Source organism: Triturus cristatus, chromosome 5_2 (assembly GCF_964204655.1).
Source record: "Triturus cristatus chromosome 5_2, aTriCri1.1, whole genome shotgun sequence".
NCBI classification, from domain to species: Eukaryota; Metazoa; Chordata; class Amphibia; order Caudata; family Salamandridae; genus Triturus; species Triturus cristatus.
The window spans coordinates 208921787-208942753 of NC_140588.1; positions in this window are offsets into that span (position 1 = coordinate 208921787).

Below are 20967 nucleotides of genomic sequence, written 5' to 3' on the forward strand. Positions count from 1 at the left end.
ATGGCTGCTTGAACCGAGCCCATGATGACTCGGTTGAACCTTTCGGCTAGGCCGTTTCCGGCAGGGTGATACATTGGCGTGTGGTTGGTCTTGATGCCATTTCTCTGAGTGAACGCCGTCCATTTATCATAGGTGAGCTGGGGCTGTTGTCGCAAGTGATGACCCTCGGGATCCCTACTCTCAGGAAGGTGCCAGTGAGGAAAGCAATGACTGCATCCGTGTCCACTTTTTTGCAGACTTCCTCCTCCGGCCATTTGGAGTACCTGTCGACCAGGACAATAACGTATTTGGGTACACCCCAGGAATCCATGATGGGACCCAATATGTCGAGAGATAACGTCCAAAGGGTCGGAGTGAGTGGTGAACTCGTCCATGGGGGTCACAGCAATGTCAACGACTTGTCCGCATTGGCGCAGTGTGTGCACGCCCGTACGTATTTTTCCACTGATACGTCGATGGCAGGCCACCAGTATGACTGTTTTAGTCATCGTTTCACAATGCCCAGATGGTCCTCATGCATGATGTGCAGGATGCGGTCTACCAGCATTCTGGGGGGCACCACTTTGTCTCCTATGAGTAAAAAAACGGTATCTTCGCTGAGGGACAATTCGTCCCAGACTCCCCAATATTTCTGGATCTCCTCGTTCAGGTGCTTTTTAGTAGGATATCCTTGCGTGACAAAGGATTTCACCTGGGACAGCGCGGGTCGGTATCGTAGGTTGAGATCCAGTCCTGTGCGCTGAGGATGAGCTCATGGTCCGCGGTGAGTGCGACCTGGTAGTCATCCCAGTCGCTGGGGTTCGGCACACCTTCCATTGCTGTGGAGTGGCTGAGGAAATCCGCCACCTTGTTCTTTTAGCCTGGCCGAAATTCCACGTCATACATGAAATCGAGGAGTTTGAGCAACATTTTGGCTATTGAGTTGCCGTAGCGTGGCCACTGGACGTTAAGATCTTGATCAGAGGTTTGTGGTCCATTCGGCGGGTAAAGCGGAAACCCCAAAGATACTGCCGAAATGTTGCCATGGCCCAGGTGGATGCCAACAGTTCTTTCTCAATGATGTTGAATTTCTCTTCATTGGGGGCGAGCGAGCGTGATGCGAAGCCGATTGTGGTTTCTGTGCCATCGGCTGCACGTTGTGATAAGACAACTCCCAGCCCCATTTTCACTGTCATCCGTCGTCAATATGCTGGGGGCAGAGCTGTCAAAGTCTTGCAAGGGGGTGGCATCGCATATGTCTCTTTTTATGGTCTGGAATTCCTGGTCCGATTCCGTCCAACAGAAGGTGGTGTTGTCCTTCAGGTGTTGAGACATGCAGTGGGTTTTGGTGGCAAAATCTTTGACGAATTTGCTATAAAATGTCACTAACCCCAGAAAGGAATGGACTTCCTCCATGGTTCGTGGCCTGGGCGCTGACTTGATGGCCTCCATGTTGGCTTTCTTCGGGGAAATTCAATTTTCACCAATCTCATGCCCCAGGTATGTGACGTCGGTAGACCGAACCTGCACTTCTCTATTTCCGCCGTGAGGCCATTCTCTGACAGCGTCCTTAACACAATACGAAGTGTAGAGTCATGCTCCTGTTTGGTGGTTCCCATGATGAGGATGCAGTCCTGAAAGTACAAGACGTTATTGCTGTCTTTGAATAGTTTGTGCATCAGTTTTTGGAACACCAGCGCTGCGGAAGCTAGTCTGAAAGGGAGTCACCGAAACCTGTAGCATCCAAATGGGGTGAGGAAGGAGGTCAACTTCCTGCATGAAGGGTGGAGCAGGATTTGGTGGTAAGCGGCTGTGAGGTCTACTTTGGAGAACCACTTGATCCTCTAGGTTTGGGCCAACAGTTTGTTGATGCGTGGAAGTGGGAACTTGCCCACCAGTATGTTTTTGTTCAGTTCTCGTAGGTCAATGCATAGGCGCACCTTGCCGTTTGGTTTGCTTGCCACAACTAAGGGTGCCAGCCATTAAGCGCTTTCGATAGGTTTGATGATGCCTTTATCCTCTAATCGTTGCAACTCCAGCTGTACAGCATCTCTGCAGTTGAATGGGATGTTTCCTCTAACTTTGTAACTGACCAGAGTCTGCCCTCTTTTAGCACTATCTTGTGTGTGAATTTGGACAGTTGACCGATTGTCCCTCCAAAGACATTAGGAAATTCTTTCTGCAAGTTGATGCCTTCCGGTCTGGGAGGGTCATCTGTCATAAGGACTTTGGTTTCTTCGTTGGGATTCAATTGTATGCCCAATGCTCCTTGGTCACGCCATACAAGAACAGAGGGGCCTTTTTCAGCCACTTATAGTTTGCCTGTGGTTATTCTCCCTTTGAACTCGAATGACAGTTGTCTAAATCCTACCATAGGGATTTTCTCCCCTGTGTAAGTGACAGGGTGTGCATCTGTGAGGTGCAGGTGGCTTCCTATGGGGTTTGCAAAGTCTCTCTCCCAAACAGCCCTTTGTATGATCGTGAACAGGGACTCTGAGTCAGCTACCATGGAGATTTGAGCACCACCAATGGTCAATAGGCATGAGGGTTTGCTATTTGCCTCACAGGTTATGCCCCACACTTGGTCATCAATGCATAGGATGCAATCGTCATCACCCTCACCTTCCCCTGTTTCTGGTTCCGACTCATACATGACACATTTCACTGAGGAGCTGCTGTGTCTCCTCCTGCAAACTTTGCCAAAATGTCCCACCACCCCACAAAAGGAAAATGTTACTCAAAAGGCTTGGCAGCGTTTATTATTTGCTATGTGTGTGTGACTACCACACCTGTAGCAGGAACCCTTCTTTTCTGGAGGAGGCCTTGTGGGCCCAGAAGTGATCTTGGTGGGCCGTCTACAATTTCCATGACCTACGATGGGTGCAGGTCTGTCCCTAGACCCTCTGGATTCAGTCACTTTGCAAACTGCTGGTTTAGTGTCTGTGACCTTCTTTGCTGCTTCCGCACACCGTTTGTCCAACTCAGCCTTATTGACGATCACAATGATCTAGTGCAGGGGCGCTTCGCCACTCACCCACAGCTTTTCTTCGACGTTGGTGTTGGTGGTATGCATTTTTGTCTGGTCGTTCACTTAGTCGTCGTGAAGATGACTGAATTTGCAGTTGACAGCCAGTTTTTTGAGAGCTGCAACAAAATCCTCTACTGTCTCTGAGTCAGTCTGTTTCCATTGGAAGAAATTGTATCTGTCTATGGCTATGCAGATAACTGGCTGGTAAAGGCTGTCTAGGTCTTTAATGAGTGTTGGAACACGTCTTCATCTGTTGCGACCCTTGGTTTCTTGGCCATGTTCTCGTAGACTCATAACCCTTCGGGACCTAAGTTGTGTAGTAGTATCTTTTTCCTGCGTTTGCTGGAAAACGCATCCTCTCCTTCATCTTCCAAGGTGGAAAGGTAGTTAAGGAAGTACCCCTTCATGCCCGGCTCACCAGGTTTAGGGAGAAAAGGCACCAGATTGGTGAGAGAGAAGGTTTGGGTGAACATTTTGGTGGGCTGGACTGTATCTGCTAGACCGTTCGGCCACTACAGGCTTGTGTCGGATCTGGCATGTGACAGAGGAGACGGGTTAGCTGGGCGACGCCTGAATTTAGTGCTGGTCAGCCCTGACGTGTGGCCTGATGTTGGTCCGGAGTGCTGGACGGTGTCCTCCCCCAGCAGGTGCTGTGCGGGTGGACCACTTTCAATGAGGCCAGGAGGCGTGCTTAAAGAGGTGCTTTACGCTGGTCACAGCGCTTGAGCATGCCGTATTGGGGCTGGATCCAGGCCACAGGGCGATGTGCACTATGTGGGGGCTTTGCGCCACTGGAAGGGACCACCAGGCTTATGCTGGGCTTCTCCTGTTGCTCATACACTTGTGGGGCTAGAGGTGATCCCCAGAAGGGATGTGCTCTGATGCCACACAGGAGCGGTGTCAAGGTGGAGACAAGGATCAGATGCGCTGTGAAGTACTAGCGCTGAGGCGTATCTTGTGCTCTCCGGGCAGGCCGATCCCTTATAGTGTGCGTCTGGTGAGGTATTCATGCCACACATAGGTGGGAGCTGCACGGGGATACTCTCCCTCTCTGGATGGTAGAAGTGTGAGCCAAGCGGGCAGCAGGCAGGTGCAGTGGATAAGAATCCGCTCATCGCCAGTTTGTGATGTCCAGGTCCCACACCTGAAATGATGCACGAACACTGGCTGGTTGTAGAAGTTATGTTTATTCTGGAGAGGGGAATGCCGGCTTACATTACTTCTGTATCCTCTTACAAAATGACTTGGTGCGCACACTATCCCGTCAGGCACCGCGTGGGGTTACTATTGGTTCCCTGACGACTAGATTGCGACACCACAGTTTCCCCCTGCATAGGGTCTGAGGTTTCTAGAATCTAACAATGGATTATTTTAAACCAAGATTCATTTTGGCCCTAGAGATGCTTCAAAAAGATGTCAGTTGAACAACTGAACAATGTTTTACATTTTGGTACTCGTTAAGAGAGCCCTAAAATAAGGTGAGTTTGTGCTAACTGGATTGCTGCATATTTAAATAATTTGATTCATGTAACATGTTGTATTTTCATCACAATATACCTCATTTCTTGTGCTTTTATACCACATTACAGCAATGAAACAATCATGTACATTTGACCTCGTACACACAGCTGGTGACACAGTTATGCAAATAAGTGGAGGAAGACTTCTGGACAATTTAGTTGTGTAATTATTCCACGTTATGCATGTTAAAAAAGTTAAATCAGCAGAAATACTACGCTTCCCGAACATGTTAGCATTATTGCTGCATTGTGAGTATTGTTGGTGGTTCATACACCTCTTTAAGGTCATAAGGGTTACAATTATTTAGTGGTCAAGGAGTAAACACTATTGTAAGCATTTAGACACGCATAACAAGTGCACATTACAAAGGTGCAATTTGCAACCTTTTTTTCTTTTTCTCTATTTCAATGGATAAACTCCTTATATTAAACACACATCAATCTTGGGGGTGATCCATTCCCTTTTGAACTTAGGTTAAAGGTTTGCTCCTCTCCTTGACAGAACTATGGCCCAGATCCAGGAAAGAATCAGAGAACGCAGTGCAGCAGGCAAAAATTCTGCCCTGCGTAACAGGGACAGAGCAGGAGAGTGCCATAGCTACAGAAATATGGGGGCATATCAACAACAAGCGGCGATAATTATCGCAAAGCGAACTTAGCGCTTGGATAATTATCGCCGGCTAGCGTGAATTTTTATCGCTGAGATAGCGTGCTATTAGCAACGCTTATCTCAATAGCGATGAAAATCTACACGCTAACAGGCTAACGTGAGATTATCGCTGGAAACCCAGCGATAATCACACGTTACCTTGTTGATAGGGACAGGCAAACTTAGCCATGATATCCTCCTTCCATAGGATATCATGGCTACATCTGAAAAATAGCAGACGTAAAAAAGCCACGTTAACCGCGGTTAGCGCTGCTTTTTTTGTCTCTAACAGCGACATTTCTCCTATTATTTTACTCTGGAACGCCCCCTTTGCATCTCATTAGAGATGCAAGGGGAAGCGTAGAGTAAAAGGGTGCTAACATGCAAATGTGCGTGTTAGCACCCTGTTGTTGATAGGGCGCTAGTTTTATCTCTGCTTTTTTGGCCTTTAAACCCAAAATGCAGAGATAAAGTTCCTTGTTGATATGCCCCAAAGTTCTCCTCCCTTCTCCCTAGTGCCGGTGCTGATTTTAGCTGTCGTGCGCCAGGCACATACCTTACCGCCATAGTGCTAGAGTGCGTGCCTGAGTCTACCATAGGATTTGTACTGGAATGGTGCACCTCTAGTTCAAAATACTATATTTAGACGCACTTTAAAGCTTTTCCTACTTTGCATGTCTGCTGCACAGTGCAGCATGCATGCATGCAAAGTCGGAAAAGAACGGAGAAGTAAAAACATTTCTTCTTTTAACGCCTCCTTTCAAATGGTTTTAACATTTGGCGCTAAACCCTGTCTACTACTGTTTGTAGATAGAGGTTTGCATCAAAAGGCACTATCCATGAAACACCCCCTTGGCGCTAGGTAATGCCAAGCATTGCTTTACCCAGCTTTGTGTTACTTTTAGGGCACTTTCCAGCACTAAACAAGTTTTGCACTGGAGAGTGAATCAGGAAAAAAAATTGTTCTAACCCAGCACAAAATGTTTGAGACTCTCCCCCTACGTTTCCAACCATATCTAATGTGGGAATGGACTCCAGTTTCAGCCAGGGACACTGCGTAATAGACCAGGACGTGACCTGACCTTACTGGTGTTTAAACCAGAGACAAGGGTCTTCCGATACCTATGGTACCTGTTTGCGCATTGTGACCAGGGACATATGCTGTATAACATGGACATGATGCTGGGGTGCCTGACGAAGTCCGTTGCCTTTGGGAACACGCTGCTGTTATCAATGGCAGGTCGGATTGCTGTCTCATTGATGGTCTTTCTTCCCCAGTACCTGTATATTGTGCAGAAGTGACTCCATATGGTTGCCCATAGTACGTTCAAGGCATTGGATGGCCTGTTGGTTTTGCTTGTGTGGGCGGGTAAGAGGAGTAGGGTGGCATTGGAGACACTCGGCAAGGGGACTGGCATTGCGTTGCAGGAGTCCCAGGACAATGTGTTTTGGGTATGGTTAGGGAACCTCTTGGGGGTGTTATATGCTGGATATTTGTACAGCTGGTGTTAGTAGTTGCGAAACAATGGGAGGTTATGGGTTTAGGCAGCACACCCTGTGGGGTAAGGGTGTGATTGAATGGGCCCTGGTGAAAGGGACACATACCTGATTATTTAGAATCGATGACAGGGTAGAAAGGAATTGGAAGCTCCGGGCGGCTCTACTGGAAGAATTTAATGCACTAGAAGTGGGCCCAGTGGGATTGACAAGGAGGACAGGAGATGGAGATGAACACACAGTATACTCTATGCAAAGGGGAGGAGGGGGATGTGGACACACAGGGATCAACTGCCTGTGGATGTGGCTTGCACACGTCATTTTTGCTTGGGAGTGGGAAGGTATGCATCTCCTGCTGAGCAGCAAGTATCAATAATGTTATCTACCATGATTGTAATACTGACAATGGTGATGCTGCAGTCTTTGTTTTTTAATGTCAGTGAAAACAATAAAAATACATTAAAAAATATGGAAATGACTGTGATTTTTTTATGTACATCTGCAAGCTCACAGGTTTGTGGATGTTCGCCAATTTTCTATTGCTTCACCAACCGGGAGAACATACTACTCATCCATTAAAGCAGATTTTTCCTATGTAAAATTACACCATCCTGGAGTAATTATAGATGGGAACTTTATGAGTGTAAATTGTAGTTTAATCGATACCAAATTAGAATTTCATTTTTTTCATTTAGATTACGCCATGTGTGTCCCTAACTTAAACCAAGACATGCAAATGGCTGTATGAATGGAGCCATAAGTGGGGGTCCTTGCAATTTCCATAATGCATATCTGTTAATCTGCCATTTCATCATTATTATTTTGTTGAAGTAATTTATTTTATTCAAAAAGTCATTCGATCTGATTTTTGCCGGCTGGTAAACAAGTGGCTAAAGTTGAAATTGTTTTTAAATTTCTGCAAAATCAATGCTAGAAAAAACTCTGGTTCTGGAAAATAAGAGTGAATCTTTAACTCAATGATCGTTTGTGTTTACTATATCAAACTGCACCCCAAGGCCCTTATTTATTATTTTTTTACAAAGCACAATGAAGCAAGCTACCTTGCATTCCTGTCTTGTCCTTGCGCTGGAGCACTTTTGGCTGCCTAGAGCCAACGCAGACACCCTTGCATTATGGTACAAGGGTACCTGTGTTGTAGGCAGGTTTTTTTTTTCTTCAGTGGCATTTTCCACTTTTTACACATAGAAAGAGAACAAAGGGAGGACAAATGAAGGGGCATATTTACAAGGCGGCGATAGAAAATTATCGCCACTTTTGCAGCCGTTTTAGGCCGAAAAGCGACGATAATTTTATCGCCTAATTAGCAAGGTCACGCTAATGCGTGAAACCTTGCATTAGCGCACCTATTCTTAACGCCCAGCTTTGCATCTCTAATGAGATGCAAAGTGGGCGTTCCTGACATGACATGATAAATCTAGGAATGTGCCAAAATCCATGAGTGGATGCGTGGGAACACCCTTGCCCTACCCATGGAATACCTCACTGGGGCAGAGTAATGCACAACAGTGATTTGTGCTGCCTTGCATTACTCCAGATTTATCAAGCCACGCAGGGCCATGCAAGGTGTCCTTTCGTGGCTTGATTAAGCTCACTTAGGGTTTGCTTTGCCCTTGAGCTCTCTTGCGTGGCGCAAGAGCGACGCAAAACCTTAATAAATGTGGTCTAAAGTTTTTTGCCTGGGTATTTTTATATTATTGCCCTCTGTAGAAAAATATACTTTCATCCAGATCAAAAAATGTGCAAGAACTCTTCTTCTGGTCGGCCTATATTCAAGTAGATGTTCACAGACCAGATATTTACAGTGCATAATAGCAATAAAGTGAGCACGCTTGCTTGTCTGACTGTTTGTACCCAGACCGTCTTGTGCCAGGGCTAGAGACCCAACATTATTCGGACGCATTAGCTGACTGGGGGGCATATGTATGAAACTCCCGTTTTGCGAATCTCAAATTGCGATATTTTGTGATTTGCAGTTTGAGATTCGCAAATCGGGATGTATATAAAAAATCGCTAATGTTTAGCGATTTCTTAAAATTCACTAAAAAGTCTCAGAAACATGATTTGCGATTCCTTAATTGCGAAATTCGCAAATTAAGAAATCGCAAAAGCGGGAATCTGCCATACAGGTGCAGCCTGATGACATCACAACCAGGAACTGGGAGTGATTTGCTGCACCTTCTTACCTGAGCCACACCCACAGGCTGTTTGGAGAGTGTGAGGAGTCAGCCCGGGAGAGAACAAACCCCAATGGAGTCCCAGAAGCAACATGAGGGCAAGGAGGCTGAGAAGAGAAAGAGGAAACACACATTCTCTGACAAGGAGCAGGAGGTCCTCATAGAGGAAATGGTTTGCAGCCATGACCTCTTTGGCAAAAAGGCACTGAGAGTCCCAGAAGCAAGAAAAAGAAAGATCTGGCTGGACATACAAGAGAAAGTGAATGCTGTGGGTGTAACACATCGCACTGTCGAAGAATTGCACAAGCGATGGTACGACATGCGGCAAAGGTCCAAGGAGAGGGTGGCAGCCAGTCTCAAGGATGCAAACAAGACCGGGGGAGGACCATCCACATCAGCAGAGCCAACCCTCCTGCCTGAGAGCGTCGGTGGTATGGCTGACATTGACAGCTCCGACCCAGCATCCAGCAGCCAAGGTAAGATGCATGCAAAATAAATCTGCCCTGATCCCCATCCCATGCACACTTCCCCAAATGCGCCAAATATACACAACAAATGTCATTGCTGTCCAAGTCTTACAGCACACCCAGCAATGCATCATGGAAGTTGTAGTAATATGTATGACAGTGTGTCCATGACACATAGGAAATCAAATGCAACATGTGGGTCGGTGATAAGGGAATAACACAGTGTCAGAAGTTAGCCAAGACAAACTGTAGAAACTTTATTGAGTGCAAATTGCAGTCAATGACACAAACTCATGTATTCCCCTTTACATCCACAGCACAATCCAGGGCACTTGATGACAGTGCAGAGGGAGATGACAATGAACGTCCTGAGGACCAGCATGATGATGGGGACTCAAGTGACGATACAGAGCACACAACAATCATGCGCAGGAAGCGCACACATGTGCCCTCACTGCCTCCATTGGTGGATGACATACAGCCCACAGGGAAGGACAGTGACCAAAGAGAGGAAAGTCAGGGTGTGTCACACATGCGGAGTCAGGAAACACCACGGATGAGCATTCCAGCACTGGAAAAACGCAGGTCAAGGCCCAGGAGCAGCACTGCCACTGATGAGAACAACACCGTATTTTCAGGTCTGGAACACAGCATGCTGCAGGTATAGCGCCTGCAATGTAAATCATTGTGCTCCATCAATAGGCAGCTATGCACTCTGAACAAAAATCAGCGCAACATGGGAGAGGGCATCATGGTCACGGCAGGTGCCATACGTGACCTCTGTAACACCCTGAAGCGCAACCAAGACGCCAGTGACAGGGCTGCCCGACATGCCAATGCACAGCTGCACAACTACACTAAGGCCGTGAACCGCCTCTGCACCACCACCAGCAATCTGACACGTCGCAGCATTACCATGCAGTTGGAAATGTCGCACTGCTGTCAGGACATTGCAAGAGGGCTGGAAGAGGTTACCAGTGCAGTGGAGCAAATGCAGACAGCCAACTCAGGTGGCACCGCTCTCATAGTCTCTGGCGAGAGTGAGGAGACCTCAAGTAGGAGTAGCATCGCACCTACATTGCTTGAAGCAACAAGGCGCAGTTCCAGACAGGGTGCAGTACCTAGGAACCCCATGGAGGGCACTCAGCATGGATGCCAAACAGCACCAATCCGTCACCGAAGGAGGTGAACTGTTCAGTGACAATTATGTATCAATGGGTGATGCAACCCAGCAATGCATATTGAACACTTACTCGTGAAGTACCTACACTGTGTGCATAACATGTGCTGGGTACAGCAACAATGAATGCTTTAGAAGTGTGATTAAACACAGCACATATTACAATCATTTTTTGGCTCATGTCATCATTACTCACCTAGAAGTAGTTTTGTGTGATCTCAGTCCGTCTCTGACGTCCAGCAGCGGTCCCGACTCCTGATGCTGGTCTGCCAGGGGAAGCAGGGCAATCGTCATCTGATGTGTCTGTATCGGTCACATCAATTGTGGTGCCTTTCCTCATAGCCATGTTATGTAGCATTGCACAACTTGCCACGATTTTACAGCAGGTCTCAGGGCTGTATTGCAGTGCACCTCCACTTTTATGCAGGCACCGGAACCAGCTCTTTAGGATTCCAAACGTACGCTCAATGATGCAGCGTGTAGATCTGTGTGCCCTATTGTATCTCCGCTCACTTGCATTGGCTGGATCCAGGTACGGGGTCAGGATAAAGTCCCACACTGCATATGTCAGACATCGTCCTCGTAGCGCCTCCCTAATCTCTAACGAACTACATTACCCAGAAGGCCTATCCTGGAGGGGGGATTTAGGCGCCAGAGGTGCACAGGAAGTTGCGCGTAATCTGTTCTCGCCGAAAGTCTCTCACGGCTGCGAGAGTGAAGAATCGAGAAGGCGTCTTGGAATTCCTGTCTGTTACCGAGCCTTATGGAGATCCGTCGGCTCGGCCTTTGAAGGACCGTGAGTACTGTGTGGAGGAGAGGCGAAGGAGCGAGATACGGCGGTGAGTCGGAACCGCGTATCACCGTTTCCCACTTGCTGAAAGTCGCGCATGCTGTGCGGTCTGGGATAAACCCATGGATAGTGAAACCAGCTCTATACCCTTCCAGGGGGTTTGCATAACTCTTGAAACCTGCGAGAGGTGACAGAATACGGCGGCGGTCTCAACCGCGTGTTCCCAAGCGCGCTCTCGCACATTATACGTGTATCACATTACCGAAGAGGTATTTACTTTGTCCCTGTGAGAGGCGGTGGAATACAGCGGTGGTCACAACCGCGTATTACCGAGCGCGCTCCGATGGACCCTTTTGTGTTTCTTTTACCAGTGTGCAACCATACACTGTCGTGATTTCATCTGCATATTACCGTGGAAGCTGTGGATTGCAGTACCGTTTAAGTTAAGACATTGTTCTTGAGCTGTTGCCTTGCCAAGGGATACAATTGACGCATTCTTTAGAAACTGGTGGATGGGGAAAAGGCTGCTGGCTTTCTTTTCTTAGCTCCTGTATTATGGTGATGTTAACCCTGCACGGCTTCATGGCGAAGTAGCAATCCTATGTCAACCAGTTGATCCAAGGTCGTTTTCTGGAACTGCAATCACGCTGTTGTGGGTATGAGTGTGAATGACTGCATTTATTTCCACGGAGGGGGCTTAGGGAAAGAGGTAACATTTGTGAACCTTTGTCATTTCAGGTACATGCTTACAGGACACGTTAAGACATATGTACCCTGCCATCTGCTATACTTTTCCAGGTAGATTCACATTGCAGCTCTAGTGAGAAGGGTTTGAGAGTAGTCAGACTTCTTGTGTTAAACCTGTTATCTTTGTCGTTTCAGGTTCCATTCCCACGCTGTCCCTTCCCCTTCCTTTCCCTCACCTGATAATTCGAAGGCCCTGTAGATATGGCTATACCAGGGACTTGGTAATATCAGGAGGTGGACCCTTTATTCTACAACGACTGAACCCTGCGAAGCCGGGCCTGACAGCATAGGCACTGTCACCTGCAGGGATAGATACAATAGGTAAGTCAATGCCCCCCCCCCTCCGGAGATGTACTGTATGTATGGATGTGTGCCATGTATTTACCTAGCAGGTATCCCTCCCCAAACTCTCCAGCACTCAGACGTCTGTGTATTCCACTGTGTCTAAAGATGAAAGAGTCATGTGTACTGCCAGGGTATTTGGGTACAATGTAATTGATAATATACTTAGCATTGCACACAATCTGTATATTCAGGGAATGGTAGCATTTACGGTTTCTGTAGACATATTCAGTTGCTGATGGGGGTGTGATGGCCACATGGGTCCCATCGATGCAGCTAATGACGTGGGGGAAACGTGCAATCTGGTAGAAGTCAAGTTTTGCTTGCTGTAATGCCTGTTGGGTGGTGGGGAAGTATATGTGATGTGATAGCCTCTGTAGCATTGCATCTAGAAAGGCATGAAAAAAGCGCGAAAGGGCACTCTGTGCCACCCCGCCAACCTCCGCTATGACCCCTTGAAAAAACTCCCGGAAGCCAGGAGGTGCAGGGAGCACAGGACCTGCACATGTGTGGGAATTGTTTGTGTCCTGCGTGTAGGGTGTTCCAAATAGGGTTTCAGCTCCTCAATCAGGTCCAATATGGTCTGTGGGTGCAGCCTGTACTTGTCAAGGATGTCCTCTTCAGTCTGCTGGAATAGAGTGATGCCCAGCCTGATGATACGTTCCTGTCTCATTCTCCTCTGTGCAAGGGCCCGAATACGCAGCCTCCTGGCTATCACAAACAGTGCTGCCATTGTGGAAGGATCTGTTGCATTGTGGGGTGGTTTAAGTACCTTGCACCTGGTTTCCACCAGCATGCACTTGTTCTTATTTTGCGAATTTCAATATTTCGCAATTAGCGATTTTTCCATACATGTCCTTGCGATTTCTTAGTTTGCGATATCCTTTTTGTGATTTTTGCAAACTGAGAATATCGCAATTTAGGAAATCGCAAGGATATTCGCAAATTTAGGGTTTCGCAGACTAAGAAATCGCAAATGTTGCGATATCTTAATTTGCACTGGGAATGTGTGTCATACATATGAAATAGTGATTTTTTATTCGCAAACGCTGTTTTTTGCGATTCGCAGCGTTTGCGAATAAAATTTTGTTTCATACATATGCCCCTCAATCCTCTAAATGCAATGTAGCAATAGGCTGGTCTATTGCACACCCCTGTACACCACTATAATCTGACCATTAAATGGTGCAAAATCTATTTGCTTTGTGAACCAGTAAAATGTGTGTGACCGGGAAAAACTGTTCTGGATCAAGAGTGAAGCCTACGCAACACATTTATTTTCTTATTGATTACTTTTTACAGGACTAGACTTACCTCAGTAGGTGTCAGTGCACTTCTCAATTGACAAAGAAAAATTAGAGACTGTGGTCGCCGAAATACTCTAGAATATAGTAAACAGCAAGAGGGATAAGGAAATTCAAACAAAATATACAGTTGTGTAGGAGATCAAGCGGTGGCGGCTCTTCCGCAATGGAGGAGGAGCATCTCCCCAGTGCCTGGCTCAGAGCCAACAAATATAAAAGCAAACAATGTTCTTGCATTGTTTTATTTTGCATTTGCCAGCTCTTAGCCAGTGGTGATGGGAGGGGTGGGCCTAGGCATCGGAGAGGGGAGTATGAGTGCTGCGTGCACTCCACTCCCTAAGTGAGCATATGTGTTTTGACCAGCCGTCTCAGGCTGACCAAAACACATGCACACTTAGGTTTTTTCCAGCTGAGCCGTATTGAAACCCCACAGACTCCCTGGTCTGAACAGGGTGTCTTCCCTGCCTGCTCAAACCAATCCCCGGTCTGATCTGCAGCGCAGGGATTGGATGGGAGTTTGTGACCCAGCGGCTGCTGGGACCCAGGAAGAGGAGAGGCGTCGAACGTGATACTGGAAGTGGCTGGTGGCAAAAGGTACGTTTTATAAAAATAATCTATTTTTAACACCCCCACGCAACCCCTCCCTCACTACCCCACCTGCCCCACCACCCTTTGTTTATGGCGGCGGCCGCTGAGATCAAGTGAGGGTTGGTGGGTGCAGACGGGAAAGTAGAGTATCTAAGGAAATTGGAAGCAGTCTTTCATTCTTGATGAAGAGGAAAAGGGTAATTAAACATCACAGTGAGCATGAAATAGTGTTTTGAGTAAATTTGCTATACGGGCTGCTGCTTTCCTGGCACCGCAGATGCTTAAGCTTGATTATGAGGGGAGTGTAGTGGAATTCCAAGAATTCCTGCACCCAGGTTTTCTAGGTTTGGTAGCACCGAATGTGATTTTACTTCGCGAAACACTGGGTCAGCAAAATAACATTGGGAAAGGGTTGTATTGCAGCCTTTTCCAATTCTGCATGGAAAATCTGGGTCCACCAAGTTCTTCCTTTTCCGTGGGGTTTAACTCGTAATTGCAAGGACTCCATCTGTAAATCTATCCAACCGGAATCTTTGCATAGAATTTTGCAATACTTATAATCAGGTCCAATGTGTGTTACCCATTCTCACTAAACTCCTCGGGGCAGATTTATGACGACTGGCGCATCCCTGCATATCAGCAGGGATGCACCAGTTATTATGCGCCACAGCTGCGCCACCATGGACATGGGGCAAAAACGGCACAGATGCGTGACGCATCTGTGCCGAAAAGTGGTGCATTGCTGGAGTTGCGTCGCAAGCACGACGCAGCTCCAGCAATGATCTGGGGGGCCCTATCTGTACAATGCTGCGTCAATCCTTACGCCTGCTTCAAGCAGGCGCAGGGTTTTGACGCAGCATGGGCCTAAAAGTGACTGAGTGAAATCTTGTAGATTTCACTCAGCCACTTTTAGGACGCGTTCCTGCGCCGGAACGCCCCCACCTGCCCTGGAACGCCTACATGTGGCGCAGGGCTTTACAACGTGACGCATCTGGGAGATGCGTCACGTTTGTAAATGCCCCGCACCATGGCGCAGGATTTGCGCCACTGCTGCGTCACAAAAGTGACGCAACGGCGGCGTAAATGAGGCGCAAGTGCAACATAAATCTGCCCCCTCCACTTCAAGACTAAGCACCGTTGCATCAACTGCACTTCTGCATCCCTTGGGGCAGATTTATGACGACTGGCGCATCCCTGCATATCAGCAGGGATGCACCAGTTATTATGCGCCACAGCTGCGCCACCATGGATGCGCCGCATTTATAATGCGGCGCACCATGGGGCAAAAACGGCACAGATGCGTGACGCATCTGTGCCGAAAAGTGGTGCATTGCTGGAGTTGCGTCGCAAGCACGACGCAGCTCCAGCAATGATCTGGGGGGCCCTATCTGTACAATGCTGCGTCAATCCTTACGCCTGCTTCAAGCAGGCGCAGGGTTTTGACGCAGCATGGGCCTAAAAGTGACTGAGTGAAATCTTGTAGATTTCACTCAGCCACTTTTAGGACGCGTTCCTGCGCCGGAACGCCCCCACCTGCCCTGGAACGCCTACATGTGGCGCAGGGCTTTACAACGTGACGCATCTGGGAGATGCGTCACGTTTGTAAATGCCCCGCACCATGGCGCAGGATTTGCGCCACTGCTGCGTCACAAAAGTGACGCAACGGCGGCGTAAATGAGGCGCAAGTGCAACATAAATCTGCCCCCTTAATTCCAAATATGGGCCAAGGCACCAATTGTGGTAGAAACTAGTATTAATTCAGCAGTCAAGCCTTTGCATTTCTAGCTGTTCAATGAAACGTTGTTTAATTGACTTTCAGTAATAGTCATAATCTCCCTAGCAAGACATTAATAGTTGAGGCTATACCCTTTTATTGCATTTTAGTCTATACATTTGTTAAAGCATATCCTCATGCAAGTAAAATACCAACAGTGACTCCGATTGGTAGCGTTTTCGTCCACACGTGATTTTATTGGCCAGATATTCCGGATGGTAAAACTGGGTCCGCTATAATTGGTCAGAGTGGTATCTCACCCGGTAATACCACTATATGTCCAAACTTATATTCGGGGCCCCATATGTCCATTGATCTGCATGCCTCAATGTTAGCGCAGCCTGCAGACAGTCTCCAGTGACAGTCGAGCAAAACCAATATATGATTGTGGAGACGATTGTCTAAAAATGTAAATCAAATGTTTCCTTGAACAGCAGCAGAATCCCATCCCTACCGAATGCACACTTCATCACCTAAATGCAGAGGTGAAGCAACACCTGGTATTTTGATGGTTTGTATCCGAGGACTTTTTCTTAAGGTTGATTCTTTTTTTAATGGCTATAAGTTTACTAAACTGGATTGAACTTTTGGAATGGAGCACGAAGCAGAAGTTTTGACTGCTGAGATATTTCAGAAAGTTTCCATGGAAAATTTGCATCCCTTCATGCACTTTTTGTGCCCTAAAGTTCCATAAATGAATAATTCATGTAACATAAGTTTATAGAAAAGGCATTGTTGACTGGCAAGACTATATATATCCACAGCATCGTGCATTACAGTTGCCAGCTTATAGTTCCAAGAGTCTGTCTCAAGGGAGCTTCATATTTTAAAATTCAATGCACTCTAAATTGCTGAAGCAGTTATTCATTCCATGGGGATGAGAATCCTAAAATAAATCTAGGCGAGTCATTGTAAAGAGCGTTAAAAATAATACATCGCCGCTGAAAAAACAATCGTTACATTTAAAACAAAGCATAACTGGTGCATTGACTGTGAAAGCTGTACTTAATTTAGTCATGATTAGGTTTATTTTGAATGTGTCAGTAGCCCATTAAGAAATCCACAAGTAGGGCGTGCATTTGAATAATAGCCCATTCGGAAGCTGACTAGTTTGTGTTAGTCTGTTGAGTGGATTTGTTTTAGGCCATTTACTGAAATCACAAAAGCACACAGACATGGCACAGTTCCGAAGAAATGGGAAAAACTGGCTAGTGTGCATCGATAAGATAACCTCTTTTTGTGTGAGCAAATTTAAAACGTTTAGGAAAGTGATTAAGAATCGTTAGAGTCGCATAGTTCAAGGAATGCTAAACAAAATGCTAAAAATTCTTAAGATTGTATTTGCCATTTCTGCTGACTAAATTGTGATGTAAAAGTACCTCGAGAAAACCGCTGCACTACACCACCATAATGTTAAGCATGCATCCTCCCAATTGTCACCCTATAAAATGATTTGCTTCTGCCTTGGACACGAGTAGATTTCTTAACATTGCTAAAATGGAAAACTAAATCCAGTTTGTTGGTTAATATCCACAAACTTGCACGTTTCTGGATATTCTTCGATTTTTACAGATAGCCCCACTCAGCAACAGGTGGGGGACCGGCCCAAGGCCTACCCAACTAACCCCCTCCCCCACCCCAACTGGGAATTCTTTGGGGGTGACAAAGGCAGGCCGACACTATTACTGCGTTAGAAAATATATAATTCTCCGGCCGTATTTATTACATTCTTCATAAACACGACATTTACAACATAATAATTTGATTATCGCCAAAAACTTTACAATTTAAATTTACAATAAGTACATCAAAACACCTTTATTTGGGAAAACTAATATATGTCAGTTCCTATCAACAGTTCCTCAAAGGAGTCATTGCTGGCCACCCCCCAAGGCACCTTGGCATTAACTATTGTAAATGATTCAAGACTGTGGTCCCCCATACCGCAAGTTGCATGTCACAAGGAGAATTCACCTGAACCCTCAAGATAGAGGGAGCATGGGCCAGCATGACAACTGAGCCCCAACATAACTGTGCCAGAGCCAACCCAAGAAGGGATCCCCCCCTGGCACCCAACGGGGATGGGCCTGGGCAACCGGGCCATACCTTGGACCCCTGGCGCAGACGCCATCCCTCGACATCCTCCGGGGCCATGTAATGGAGTACCGTGAGAGGCTAGGGACAGTCGCTGTAGCGGGAGTCCCAACCCCTGCGGCAAACCCCAGCCTGGGTTCTTAAGCCAAAGGTTTCCTAATTCATAATTCACCTGCACTTCAATTACTGATGCCAAGTTTGCCCTCCTGTTTTGTGACCAAACATGACTCATTCTCAGCCCCAGGCTTGGGTGTTTCCCCGACCAGCCAGGCCTCCCACTAAGGCCGGTGTATCAGTGTTGAGGCAAAGTTTGAATTGCAAATGCAACAAAATTCCCCGCAAAAAACATGTGACCACTGTCTGAAAGATGTACTCCATCCTGGTGAAACAATGCGTCCCCCCTGATGCACCAATGGGAGATCATTTTCAACCGGGAGTATTAAGAAGCTGCCTCATTAAGCCATTGAGGCGTCTGGCCGACTCATTAATACCCTTAGCGGACCGTCCTGATTTCCATACCTGCCTCGGGATGATGTGTGACCATGCGATAAGACCCCCTGGGAACATTTTTGCCAGCCAAGAAATTTCAATCATTAAGTTCCCAAATAAGGCCCTTCTGCCCATTGAAGCTAAGTCATTGTCTCCCAGGTGAAGAATGATGAGTGCAGGTGGTGATAACCGATGCTGCAAGACCTCTTCTAGCAGTTGACGGACACCATCCAAACGCAGCCTGTCTTTTCCGATCCATAAAAAATGAAGCCCGGCTGCTCTTGCGCGTCCGCGGTACTGCTTGAAAAACGGTTTCGCACGAAGGAATGGCCGAGGACCCAGACAATGGCTGAAGCCATGTGCCCTACTGTAACTGAAAAAGGAGGGGAGAGATAAAATAGGATAAGATTATCCTGTAACAACATGTCTTTCACAAATAGCACTACAACATAAGGAGACAAACATAGTGTTTATAACAGTCAAACTTCCACCTCCCGTCAGGATTGAACCCTGCCTCTACTGCAGATGTCGCTGCTCCTATCCTGAAAGAATGGGAACTGAACTTTCCGGAAATGCCCGCTGTCAGGAGGGCCTTATGCAACACTTGAGAGAACTGGTACCTTGTGAGCGGTGTCCTAGTCGCAAGGACTAAGAAAGAGGTGGCTACCCCAGGAGGCCGAATCAATTATTTGCTCAGCACAGCCACTGGGCATCCCCAAAAGCTGTGTGCCCTTCCCAACAGTAGCTGCTCACCCCTGTCCAACTGATCCGTTTTTGAATGAGATACAGTGATTACTAGGTCATCACCTCTCCAATGCACATGGTTTAGCAGAACCCCCCCATGGATGTCCTGTTTTGAATGAGCCACAAGTTCAGAGACCCGTAGAGCTCCATAAAAGGCGAGCGTGAAAGCCGCCTCCAACCGGGTTGCTTCAAAATCAGAATCGCATATTTGGGCCAGGGTCCCAAGGATTTTCTCAAGCTTGTCCACATCAATGGGGCGCCTCTGGTCCGGTAGTGTCCCATCTAATCTTTCCTATCCCTTGAGTCCCTGTCTAATGAGGAAGGATCCGGAATGATATGTGGGTCCCCCTAACTTTGCGAAAAAGGCCATAGCCGCAATGTGGCATCGGGCACTAACTACTAATCGACCCTGACCATGCAATTGTTCAAGAAATCCAATCCAACTTTCGGAGGAAAATGGTTGGACTTTTGGGTTGATATAGGCGTATGATAAGTAGCTCTGAAAAGCTCTCTCGTATGTCCCTATTGTTTTTGGAGCGAGGCTGGCCGCAACTAGATCTGTGAAGGCTGGGCTTCGAGGCTCCAAAGCTGTCCCGGGAAATATGTAGGCTCCAGATCCACACCAAGGCATCTGCTACATCATTGAAAATACCAGGTACATGTTTTGCTTTAAACACAATGTTATTACGTAAACAAATCAAAACCAATTCTTTCAGCAGGTTCAACACTTCCCTACATTTGGCGTGCTGAAAATTAATGCTGTCAATATTAATGTTGTCTGACCCAAAAAAACACGGATTGATTGCGAAATTGCTCAACCCATATATGGACTGCCACCACTAAAGGGAATAATTCCAAAAAGGTAATGTTTTTAGTAAGCCCCATTGCATGCCAATGTTGAGGCCAGGCCTGAGCACATCACTGGGTACCTAGAATGGCTCCAAAACCTAAGCTGCCTGCTGAATCCGTAAACAGACCCAATTCCTGACTGGACCGAACAGGTACTGGCCACATCATTGCCCCATTAAAGTCGCTAAGAAAAGCCTGCAAAATGTTTTAATCCAGTTTTACGTCAGAGGACAGGCGTGTTCTATGATGCTTCTCTTTCAACCCGGACATGGCCTGGGCGATGGAGCAGGAGAAAGGACGCCCCATTGGTATTATTCGCAATTCAAAGTTGAGCTGCCCCACTAGCACTTGCAACTGATGCAGAGTGACCTTTTTTTAACACAGACATGCCTCCAGGGGGGCCTGGAAAGCTTGCACTTTCTCAAGGGGGAGCCTACATTCCCCTTTAACAGAGTCAATTTCAATCCCCAGGAAAACTAGCGACATGCAGGGCCCGTTGTCTTTTCTTGAGCCAAGGGAACTCCAAACTCCTCCATGAGGGCCGTGAAAGTGGTCAAAGACCTAGCACACGTGACGGAACCCCTGGGCCGCAAAAACAAAAAATCATCTAAATTGTGAATCACAGCAGCCAACCCTGAGGCTTGTGTAAAAGACCATTCCACAAAGGTACTGAACTGTTTGGAATATGCACAGAAGACTGAGAACCCCATGGGCATGCACCTGTCATAATA